The following is a 12,468-nucleotide window of genomic DNA, read 5'->3' as shown; positions in this document are numbered from 1 at the left end:
TAAAAAGCAGCTTTAATGTTGCAATTCAATGGGAGCTCTCTAAACAAAAAGGATGTAATAATAGAATAAAGCTTGAAACTTGAGAAAGGAGAGCATCAGATGAGTAAAAGTAGGGGTAAATATAACAGATGACCACACTTCTTATATTTTTTAAATCTAATTAGATTATTGAAACATAAATTATAACACAATATCATGTTGTGTTTAATGTCTATAGAGGCAATATTTAAGATAATTATATTTTAAAAGTGGGGGCATAGAGAAATTTAAGTAGGAATTTTCTTCACTTTACAAATGATTAAATGTCAATGCAAGTAGACTGTGATAAGTTTTTCATGAACTGTAACACCTAGTCCAAAAACAAAGAGATAAATGCAAAGTAAAACACTCTAAACACTATAGTAAATTAACATGGACTCTTTTTATATTTATATTTATCTTTTTTATTTTTATTTGAATATTGTGGAAACAAATCATTACATTAGTTTCAGGTGTACAACATAGTGATTCAACGTCTCCAAATGTTATGCTATGCTCATCAAAGGTCCAGCTACCACTGTCACAACACTATTGCAATATCATTTGCTATATTTCCTATACTGTACATTTTATTCCCATTGTAACTAGAAGCCTGTATCTCCCATACCCCTTCCCCCTTTTCACCCATCCTGCCAACTACCTCACCTCTGACAACCATCAGTTTGTTCCCTGTATTTTTTATTAAATTTATTTATTTATTTATTGAAAGAATGAGGGGTGTGGCAGAGAGAGAAAGAGAGAGAGAGAGAGAGAGAGAGAGAGAGAGAGAGAGAGAATCCCAAGCAGGCTTCACACTGTTAGCACAGATCCTGACATGGGGCTCAGACTTATGAATTGTAAGATCATGACCTGAGCTGAAATCAACAGTCAGACATTTAACAACAGACTGAGCCATCCAGGTGCCCCTTTTTTCCCTCTGTATTTATAGGTGTGATTCTACTTTCAGTTATTTTGTTTATTTACTTGTTTTTTAGATTCCACATTTGAGTAAAATCATATGGTATTTGTCTTTATCAGTTTGACTTATTTCACCTAGTGTAATATCCTCTAGGTCCATAAATTATTTTTAAAAATATATCTTAGTTAATTTAAAGAGGAACATTGGTTTCAGAAGTAGAATTCAGTGATTCATCAATTACATACAGCACTCAATACTCATCACAAGTGTCCTCTTTAATACCCATCACCCATCTAGCCCATCCCCCACCCACTTCCCTCCATCAACCCTCAGTTTGTTCTATATCATTAAGAGTCTCTTGTGATTATTTAAATTTTATAATTAAATATTTAATTATTTAATCATTTAAAAATAATGTTATTCACTCATATGAGGACTTTAAGAGACAAAAAAGATGAACAAAAGGGAACAGAAACAAAAATAATATAAAAACAGGGAGGGGAACAAAACAAAAGAGACTCATAAATATAGAGAACAAACTGAGGGTTACTGGAGGGGTTGTGGGAGGGGGGATTGGCTAAATGGGTCAGGGGCATTAGTTATATGCTAACTAATTTGGATATAAATTTAAAAAAAATAAAAAATAAAAAATAAAGAAAGAAAGAAATAAACATTAATTTTTTAAAAAAATAAAATAAAATAAATAAAAATATAAAAAATGTTCTAAAGAATGTTTGAACATTTAAAAAGAATGCTGAAACATTTACCAGAAAGTAAAGAGAAAGAAAGATAACAAATGAACAAACAAAAAATGAATAATATAGAAATAAGCATTAACATAGCATTATTTTAAATACTTATGATTAAATAATTATATATTTAATTATAAAGTTTACATCATCACATTTAATCACATTAAAGCACTAATTACATTTTTATTACATTAAATAAATACATTATTATCTTAATAATCTAAATTGTGTAAATACACCAATTAAAAGACATTGGGATTGGGGCATCTGGGTGGCTCAGTCGGTTAAGCGACCGACCTTGGCTCAGGTCATGATCTCACGGTTTGTGGGTTTGAGCCCTGCATTGGGCTCTGTGCTGACAGCTCGGAGCCTGGAGCCTTCTCAGATTCTCGTCTCCATCTCTCCGCACCTCCCCTGCTCATGCTCTGTCTCTCTCTGACTCTCAGAAAAATAAAATAAAATAAATAAATGTTAATAAAAAGACATTGGGAAAGTGGGTATTAAAAGGATACAATAGTGTGCTGCCTATAAGAAACTGGCTTCAAACAAAATATCATAGGTAGTATATTCAAAGCAAACAGTGGAAAAAAAGATGTGTTGTGCAAACATCCAGTTAAAAACAAGAATGTCTATATTAATATCTGATAAAGTAGAATTGAGATAAAATAAAAGCAATAGAGACAAAAAGGCTTATTGCATAATGATTAAATAATCAATCCACCAGTAAAATAAACATTACTTAATATGTGTGTATCAAATAAGAGATACAAAATATATGAAACAAAAACCAACATATGTGAATGAAGAAATAGGCAATATCATAAATATAGTTAAGGACTCTAACACCCAAAAATCAGCAATAGTTATTAGACAAACAATTAGCCCTGAGTTAGAAGAACGAGATAATGCCATAAGCCCACAGGGTCTAATTAACATATAGAATGCTCAAGTGCCCATGGATCATCCATCTGTAAGCTGAAAATTACAAAATGATAATGAAAGAAATAAGGTCTAAATAAGTCGACATATTATATACATGAATTGGAAGATGGAACATAGAAAATATTTTAATTCTTTGCGAATTAATGTATACATTTAAATAAATTCTTATCAAAATACCATCAAGGTGTTTTGAAGACATACATAGATTTTTCTAAAATTTATGTGAAGTGCACATCTTAGAATAGCTAAAACAGTCTTCTAAAGCAAGAATGCAATACAAGGAATCACTGCACTGGACACTGAGTCTTATTATACAGTTACAGTAATCAATGAAGTGTAGAATTGGCAGAGAGATAGATATACTGAACAATGGAGTAGAGAATCTGAAAAGAGACCCACATAAATATGCTAAACTGATTTTGAAAAATGTTAAAAGCAATTCAATGGAGGAAAAATAACCTTTTCAGGAAATGGTGCTGAAGCAAGTGTACATCCATAGGCAAAAGAAAAACAAATCCCAACCAGTTTTCATCCCTTACACAAAAGTTAACTCAAAATGGAACATAGACTTATGTGACTTATGTGTAAATCATAAAACTATACAGCTTTTAGAAGAAACAACTTAGGAGAAAACTAATATCTAGGGCTAGACATAGAGTTCTTAGAATAGACAACAAGAACACAAACCACAAAATGCAAAAATTGATAAATTGGACCACATGAAAATTAAAATATTCTACCTTATGAAAAATAATTTTAAGAGGATTAAAAACAAGGTAAAGACAAAGCAGTCAAGAATATCTAATGGGAAAAAGACAGTCTCTTCAAAAAATGGTGTTGGGAAAACTGGACAACAATATGCAATTGAATAAAACTGGATCACTTTCTTACACCACACACAAAATTAAATTTAAAATGGATTAAAGACATAAATGTGAGACCTGAAACCGTAAAAATCCTAGAACAGAGAACAGATAGTAAAATCTCTAACATTGGCCATACCAACATTTTTCTACATATGTCCTGTGGCAAGGGAAATGAAGCAAAAATATACTATTGGGATTACATCAAAATAAAAATATTCTGAACAACAAAAGAAACAAAAACTAAAAGACAATGTACTGAATGGAAGAAAATATTTACAAATGACATATATGTTAAAGGATTAGTATACAAAATATATATAGAACTTATACAAATCAACACTCCCACAAAATTATCCAATTAAAAATGAGCAGAAGACAGGGGCAACTGGATGGCTCACTTGGTTGAGCGTCCAACTTCAGCTCAAGTCATGATCTCACAGTTTGTGAGTTTGAGCCCCACATCAGGCTCTTGGATGACAGGTCAGAGTCTGGAGCCTGTTTCGGATTCTGTGTCTCCCTCTCTCTCTGCCCCTCCCCTGCTGTCTCTCTCTCTCTCTTTCTCAAAAATAAACATTAAAAAATGTTTCAAAAATGTGCAGAAGACATGAATAGACATTTCTCCAAAGAAGACATACAGATGGATAACAGACACATGAAAAGGTGCTCAACATCACTCATCATCAGGTAAATGCAAATCAAAAATGCAATCATTTATCACTTCACATCCCTCAGGGCGGCTAAAATCAACAACACAAGAAACAATGAGTGTTGGTGAAGATGTGGAGAAAAATGAACCCTCTTGTGCTATTGATGGAAATGCAAACTCATGCTGCCTATGTGGAAAATAGTATGGAGGTTCTGCAAAATTTAAAAATAGAACTATCTTATGATTCAGTTATTGATATACTGGATATTTATCTCCCAAATACAAAAACACTAATTCAATGGTATACATGCACCCCTATGTTTATTGCAGCATTATTTACAATAGCCAAATTATGGATGAAGCCCTAGAGTCCATTGGTTGATAGATAAAGAAGTGGTATGGATGTATGTGTGTGTGTGTGTGTGTGTGTGTGTGTGTGTGTGTGTGTTTGTAATTCTGTTGTATTGTATATACATACAATGGAATAATATTCTGCCATAAAAAGACATGGATGGAGCTAGACAGTGTAATGCTAAGCATAATAAGTCAGCCAGAGAAAGACAAATACCATATGATTTCACTCATATGGGCATTTAAAAAAGAAAACAAATGAACAAAGGAAAAAAAAAAGAGAGATAGACAAGCCAATAAATAGAAGCAAATATTGAAAACAAAATGTAGGTTACTAAAGGAGAGGTGGAGGGGTAAAACAGGTGATGGGGATTAAGCGGTATACTTGTCATGATGAGCACTGGGTGATGTATGGAATTGTTGAGTCACTATATTGTACACCTGAAACTAATATTATAGTGTATGTTAACTATATTGGAATTAAAGTTAAAATTAAAAATTTAAAAAATATAATGATGCAAAATATTGTCAAAGCACATATCTAACAAAGGATTATTATTTTCTAAAATATATATAAGAATTTTCCAAACTCAACTATTGGAAAATGTAAATGTCAAGAACATACATTTTAACCGGAGTTTAAACAAATGACACATGAGCACATAAACATGTTTTCAAAATAATTAGACATTAAAGAAATAAAAATTGAAATCACAATGAGATACCACTAATCAGCAGTCTGAAAGGCCAAAAAATATAATGACAACATCAAATCTGGGAGATGTAGAGAAAATATGTGAATCATATATTGCTATTGGAAATATATAGGGATAATGCACCTCTGGAAATAGTTTGTCAGTTTGTTATAAACTAAACATACACAAATCATACAACCTGAAAAAAATGTTTTCTTGGGCATTAATCCAACAGAAACAAAACTTTTAGGTTACTGAAAAACCTATAAATGAATGTTTATAGCAGCTTCATTCATAATTGACAAAAAGTGGTAACTCAGATGCTCTCAACAAGTCAATTACTAAACAAACTATATTTCATTGATACATGGAATACTACTAAGCAATAAAATGCTATAAACTATTAATACTAGATTGAATCTTCAAAAGAAATTATGCTGAGTTGAAAATGATAGTTCAAAAGGTCACATACTGTAATATTCAGTTTATATAGATTTTTTTTTAAATGACAACAATACAGAAATGGAGAAGAGATTCACAGTTGCCAGATGTTAGGTAGAAAAATAGATAAAAGGAGCTGCATATGTCTATAAAAGGACAAGAACAAGTACCTTGTGGTAATTGAACTGTTCTGTGTTTTAGCTTTATGGATGTTAGTATGATGGTGTCATTGTCATACAATTTTCCCCCCATTTATTCATATAACAACTTTACTGAGGTGTACTTCACATGCCATATTCATCTATTTAAATTTAAATGATTATATTTAATCAATTTAATCAATTTAAAGTGAATGATATATGATTTTAAAACATATTTATAGAAATGTGCAACCATCACAACAATTTTAGAACATCACTCCTCGACAAAACACCCATACCCATTGATGGTCATTCTCCATTTTATCTCCAAATGTCCCAGCACTAGACAGCAACTTTATATCTCTCATTCCCTATTCTTGTTTTCTGATAAACTGAATATCATATGGTTTAGCTTATTAATCTCATGGGGCTACAAACTTTCTCTTGCTTGCTGTCAAAATATCTTATTTTTGAGAGCATCCTTAGATGCTTCCATACTCTGTTCCATACTCTGTTCCAAATAATGTTTATTTTCTTGGGGAGAGTTTTGGATCTGTGTGATTGGCCAGCCTCTCCCCCTGAGCAAAACCTCTCCACCACAGCTCAAAGAGTTAGAGACAAGGACAATTGCTTATCTCAAATTTATACTCCTGCCTTATAAGGAAGGTCCTGGCAAGGGCAGTAACCTCTGGTTTTGGCTTTCCTCTTCTGATATGGCAGCTCTGCACAAATGATCTTGGATGAGGGCAATCAAGACCACAGGATTTTCTAATTGTTGCACCTGGTATATTCTTGTGATTGTGGACTGAGTGGATTAAAGGAGGCTCCATTAGCCACATTCATTTGTAACTTAACTTTTGCAACACCAAGCAGGGCAGGGAGATGAAAACTGCTGGTGATTTCTCCCTCCTTGGTGTATACCATTGCTCTTGACTGGGAGCTGGAGGCAGTGGGAGTCCTGTTTTCTTGACCACACAAATCTACAGTGGAATTTACATACACTAAGCTGGGATGGGAATTTTCAGAAGAAATGTATGGAGGCTAAAGTGTCGCAGATTCTTTCTGATCCTAAGTAATTTTAGTAGTATTAGTTGAGTTAATGTTTCTTCATTTGCTGTAATACCCTTAAGATAATTTCTGGAGATTTTAAATGGCTGATTATGTATATGATATAAATGTATTTTTTCTTATAACTGTAAACAAATCTACTTTTCTAAATATAATCTTTAACTAAATATGCCTTTTCAATATCATAAAAGCATGAAATATTTAAGGATAAATTTATCAAAATGTGTACATAAGAGTTACATTTAATATTAACAATTTTTTAGAGATGGAAATGTTTTCCAAATTGATTTCTAGAGTCAATAGAATTCAACTCAAAATCCCAAAAGGCTTTTCAAAGAATATAAAAAGCACGTTTGAAAATGTATAATTAGGTATAAAAAATACACTAAAGAAGAACAAACAGAATTTATACTACTTAATTTCAAGATTACTCTAAAGTGAAATATTCAAGTGTGGTATTATATGATTTCACTCATACCTGGAATTTAAGAAACAAAATAGATGAACATATGGGAAGGAGAGGAAAAAGAGGAGAGAGGGAAACAAACCACAAGAGACTTTTAATGATAGAAAACAAACAGGGTTGATGGAGGGAAGTGGGTGGGAGATGGGCTACATGGGTGATGAGTATTAAGGAGGGCACTGGTTGTGATGAGTATTGGGTATTGTATGTAAGTGATCAATCACTGAATTCTACTCCTGAAACCAATTTTGTACTGTACTTTAACTAAAATTTAAATAAAAAATAAACCTTAAAAAGTGTGATATTAAAAATGTATACACTTGACTTTAAAGAATTTTCAGTTAAGATGGCAAAGCAACTTGGATACCCTGATCTTGTCTCTTCCATTAAATGCAGCTATATTAGCACCAAAACATCTTGAATATCTAGAAAATTCATCAGATGATTAACATAACAATCTGATAACTTGAACCACAGAACTCGGCAGGTATGTGAGGTGGAGAGGTGAACTGTGGGAGAGAAAAGCTACAGAAGGTAGGGAGCTGTTTTTGCAAAAGGCAACAGAGAAAGAGAAAGGGGGAGAGTGCAGTATATCAGGAGAGTACAAAAAAAGCACTCACCTGAAAGTTGCTGGAAATAAAGTGAAAGAGAGTGAAAACACCTGTAGGGGACTGAACAAGAAATCTGCTCCCCAAAATCATTGATGGGAAGAAAGGAGAGGGTTTCATTACCACCAGGATTCTATAAACAGTGGAAGGCAGAGTCTGAAGGTTAGGAGCTCAGTGCCTGGCAGAGCTTTGGTAAGAAAGTAGGGTGAATCCCCAGAAGCAGGCAATGGGATCTATGGGGTCCATTTGATGAGGGACCATAAGGCAAGCTGATGGCCAAGCACAAGCTAGCACGACCCCCACCCTTGCGCGCATTCATGCTGACACACACACACACACACACATACACACACACCTGGGATATGTGTAGCATTCTTCAGGCACTCCTGGCTGCCCAAGAACAAGGGAAAGGACAGAAAACCAATAGTTAAACTGATAGTCTTCATCAGTTTACAAGTATCTTAGTACCATTACAAGAAAAAAAAACAATCTTATCAATAGCCTAATTTCCAGGAACTCCCTACTGTCTTAATGATAATTCTTTTCTAGAGGGTAAAACAACTTTAGCTTGACAATAGCTAGTCCTCCAGTATTATGTGAGTCTTCTTTAGCATATGGAAAACCCTTTAAGAAACTTCCTCTTGATTTTATCTCTCCCAACTGCAGAGTATAAAACCAGTATAAAACAAACTAGAAAAACCTGAAGAAATGAATACATTTCTAGAAACATAAAATCTTCCAAAACTAAATCAGGACAGACTAGGAAATCTAAGCAGAACAATTACCAGTAATTAAATTGAAACAGTAATCAAAGAGCAACTGAAAAATAAAATTCAAGAACAGATGGATTCAGAGGTGAATTCTAGCAAAGCATTTATTGAGAAGATAATATTTATTGTCCTCAAATTATACCAGAAAACAGGAAAAGAACAAAATTTTCCAAATACATTCTCTGAGACCAATATTACCCTTATATCAAAACCAAGCAAACATAACACAGAAAAATAAAGATACAGGGCAATACCTCTGATGAACATAGTTGCAAAACTCCTTACTAAAAAATGTTATCAAACCACATTCAAAAATGCATTTTATACAAATCAAAACCACAATGAAATACCACCTCACACCTGTCAGAATGCCTAATATTAACAAATCAGGCAACAGATGTGGGGAGGATGTGGAGAAAGAGGATCTATCTCTTTTTCATTGTTGGTGGGAATGCAAGCTGGTGCAGCCACTCTGGAAAACAGTATGGAGGTTCCTCAAAAAACTAAAAATAGAACTACCCTACAACCCAGCAAGTGCACTACTAGGTATTTATCCAAGGGATACAGGTGTCCTGTTTCGAAGGGACACATGCACCCCCATGTTTATAGCAGCACTATCAACAATAGCCAAAGTATGGAAAGAGCCCAAATGGCCATCAATGGATGAATGGATAAAGAAGATGTGGTATATATATACAAAGGAGTATTACTCGGCAATCAAAAAGAATGAAATCTTGCTATTTGCAATTATGTGGATGGAACTGGAGGGTGTTATGCTAAGTGAAATTAGTCAGAGAAAGACAAAAATCATATGACTTCACTCATAGGAGGACTTTATGAGACAAAACAGATGAACATAAGGGAAGGGAAACAAAAAGAATATAAAAACAGGGAGGGGGACAAATCATAAGAGACTCATAAATATGGGGAACAGAGGGTTACTGGAGGAGGTGTGGGAGGGTAATGGGATAAATGGGTAAGGGGCATTAAAGAATCTACTCCTGAAATCAGTGTTGCATTTTGTGCTACTTTGGATGTAAATTAAAAAAAATAATAAATTAAAAAATATATATATACATAAATCACTCTGAAAAAATGCATTTTAAAAGGTCATTTACTATTATTAAATTAAAATTATTACAGGGAGGCAAGGATGTCTGAATATTCACATAATAATCAATATGATACACCATATCAACAAAAGAAATTATATAAATTATATGATAATCTCAACATATGCAGAAAAACACATTAGAAAAAATTAAATATCAGTTCCTGACAAATCTCTCAACAAAGTGAGTTTAGAGGGAACATATTTAAACATAATGAAGGCCATATATTAATACTGGTAACATTATACTCTATGATGCAACACTGTGAGCTTTTCCTATATGATCAGGAACAATACACGAATATCCATTTTCACCACATTTATTCAATATAGTACTGGAAGTCTTGGTGCTAGCAATTAGACAAGAAAAACAAATGAAGAATCCATATTGGTAAGGAAGAAGTTAAATTGTCAGTATTTGCTAAAAACATACTATAAATAGAAAACCCTAAAGAATCCACAAACTATTAGAACTAATAGATGAATTCAGTAACATTGCAGGACACAAAATTAAGACCCAGAAATTAGTAACATATCTACACACTAATAATAAAGTACCAGAAAGAGAAATTAAGGAAAACATTAATTGAAGACAGAAAGACATCAGTAGAATCCTTAACAAAGAGATATGGAGTAACAACAGATATAAAGAGCTTGGTAAATGAATACAGAAACAAACTTTATGGAATAAACAGCAGGCTGGAAGAAGCAGAGGAACAAATTAATGACCTAAAAGACAGAGTAGAGGAAAGTAATCAAGCAGAACAAAAGAGAAAAAAAGAATGCAAAATGATAATAGACATAAGGAAGTCAGTGACTCCATCAAATATAACATTCCTATTATAGGAGTCCCAGGAGAAGAGACAAAAGGTGGCAGAAAATTTATTTGAAGAAATAATAGTTGAAAATGTCTTTAATCTGGTAAAGGAAACAGATATACAGATTCAGAAAGCACAAAGAACCCCCCAAAAAATCAACTAAACCAGATCCACACCAAAATATATTATAATTAAATTAACAAAACATAGTGATAAAGAAAAAAAAATATTAAGCAGAAAGACAAAAGAAGAGAGTAACATAAAGGGAAACCCCATAAAGTTATCAGGGAATTTTTCAGTGGAAACAGCAAGCCAGAATGGAGTGGCATGATATATTCAGAGTGCTGAAAAAGAAAAAAAATGTGTAGCCAAGAATAGTCTATCCATAAAGGCTATCATTCAGAAGAGGAGGAGAGATCAAGTGTTTCCCAGACAAACAGAAGTAAAGGAGTCCATGACTGCTAAACCAGCACTGCAAGAAATATTAAAAGGGACTCTTTGAGTGCAAAGGAGAGATCAAAAGTCACAATATGAAGGTAGAAAATACAAAATCAGTAAAAAATGAATATTCTATAAAAAAATCATCAAGGAACTCACAAAATAAAAAGGATGTAAAATATGACAATATATACCTAAAACGTGGTGACGAGTAAAGAGCGGGTTAAAACTTAAACTATCACCAACACAATATAGAGTGTTATATGCAGAAGATGTTATATGCAAACCTCATCATAGATATGCAAGCAGTAAGAGAAATTAATCCAAATATATCACTAAAGAAAATAAGCAAACCATGAAAGAGAGAAAGACAAGAAAGGATCAGAAATAATCTTTAGATATAACAACAAAATAAATAGTAAAATGATATTAAGTACATATCTGTCAATAATTATTTAGAATGTAAATGCAATAAATGCACCAATCAAAAGACATAGTGTGACAGAAAGAAACATAAAACAAGAACCATCTATATACTACCTATAGACAGCTCATTTCAGACCAAAAGACGCCAACAGATTCAACATGAGGTCATGGAGACACATCTATCATGCCAATGGGTATGGAAAGAAAGCCAAAGTAGCAATTCTTATATCAGGCAAAACTGATTTTACAACAAATGTTGTAACGATAGACAAGGAATATGCTATATAATAATAAATAGGACAATCCTACAAAAAAGATATAGCAATTGTAAATATTTATCCCTTCAGTATGGAAGTATCCACATGCATTAAACAGTTAATTTAAAAAAATGAAAAAAAATTATAATACTGCCCTAATAGTAGAGGACTTTGACATCTCACTTACATCAATAGACAGATCATCTAAACGGAAAATCAGTAAAGAAAAAATGACTTTGAGTGATTCACTTGAACAGATGGATTTAACAGATATATTCAGGATATTCCATTCTAAGACAGCAGGATATACATTCAGTACAAATGCACATGTACATTCTCCAAAAATAGCTTACATATTAAGGCACAAAACAAGCTATAACTAATTAAAAATATTGAAGTCCTACTATGCATCTTTTGTGACCACAATACTATGAAAGTAGAAATTAACAACAAGAAAAAATCTGGAAAGAATTCAAATGCATGAAGTTTAAACAATATACTACTAAACAATGAATGGGTCAACCAGGAAATCAAAAAAGAAATTAAAAAGTTCAAGAAAGCAACTCAAAATAAAAGCAAACAAAAAACAAAAAAAAGACAAAACAAAACAGAACAAAACAAACAAACAAAAAAAAACAACCCATGGTCCAAACCTTTGGGATGCAGCAGAAGTGGTTCTAAGAGGGAAGTTTATAGCCATACAAGACTACCTTAAGAAGAAAGAAGAAACTTAAATAAA

Source organism: Acinonyx jubatus, chromosome X, assembly GCF_027475565.1.
Source record: "Acinonyx jubatus isolate Ajub_Pintada_27869175 chromosome X, VMU_Ajub_asm_v1.0, whole genome shotgun sequence".
Taxonomy (NCBI): domain Eukaryota; kingdom Metazoa; phylum Chordata; class Mammalia; order Carnivora; family Felidae; genus Acinonyx; species Acinonyx jubatus.
Note: the sequence above shows the minus strand (reverse complement) of the source record.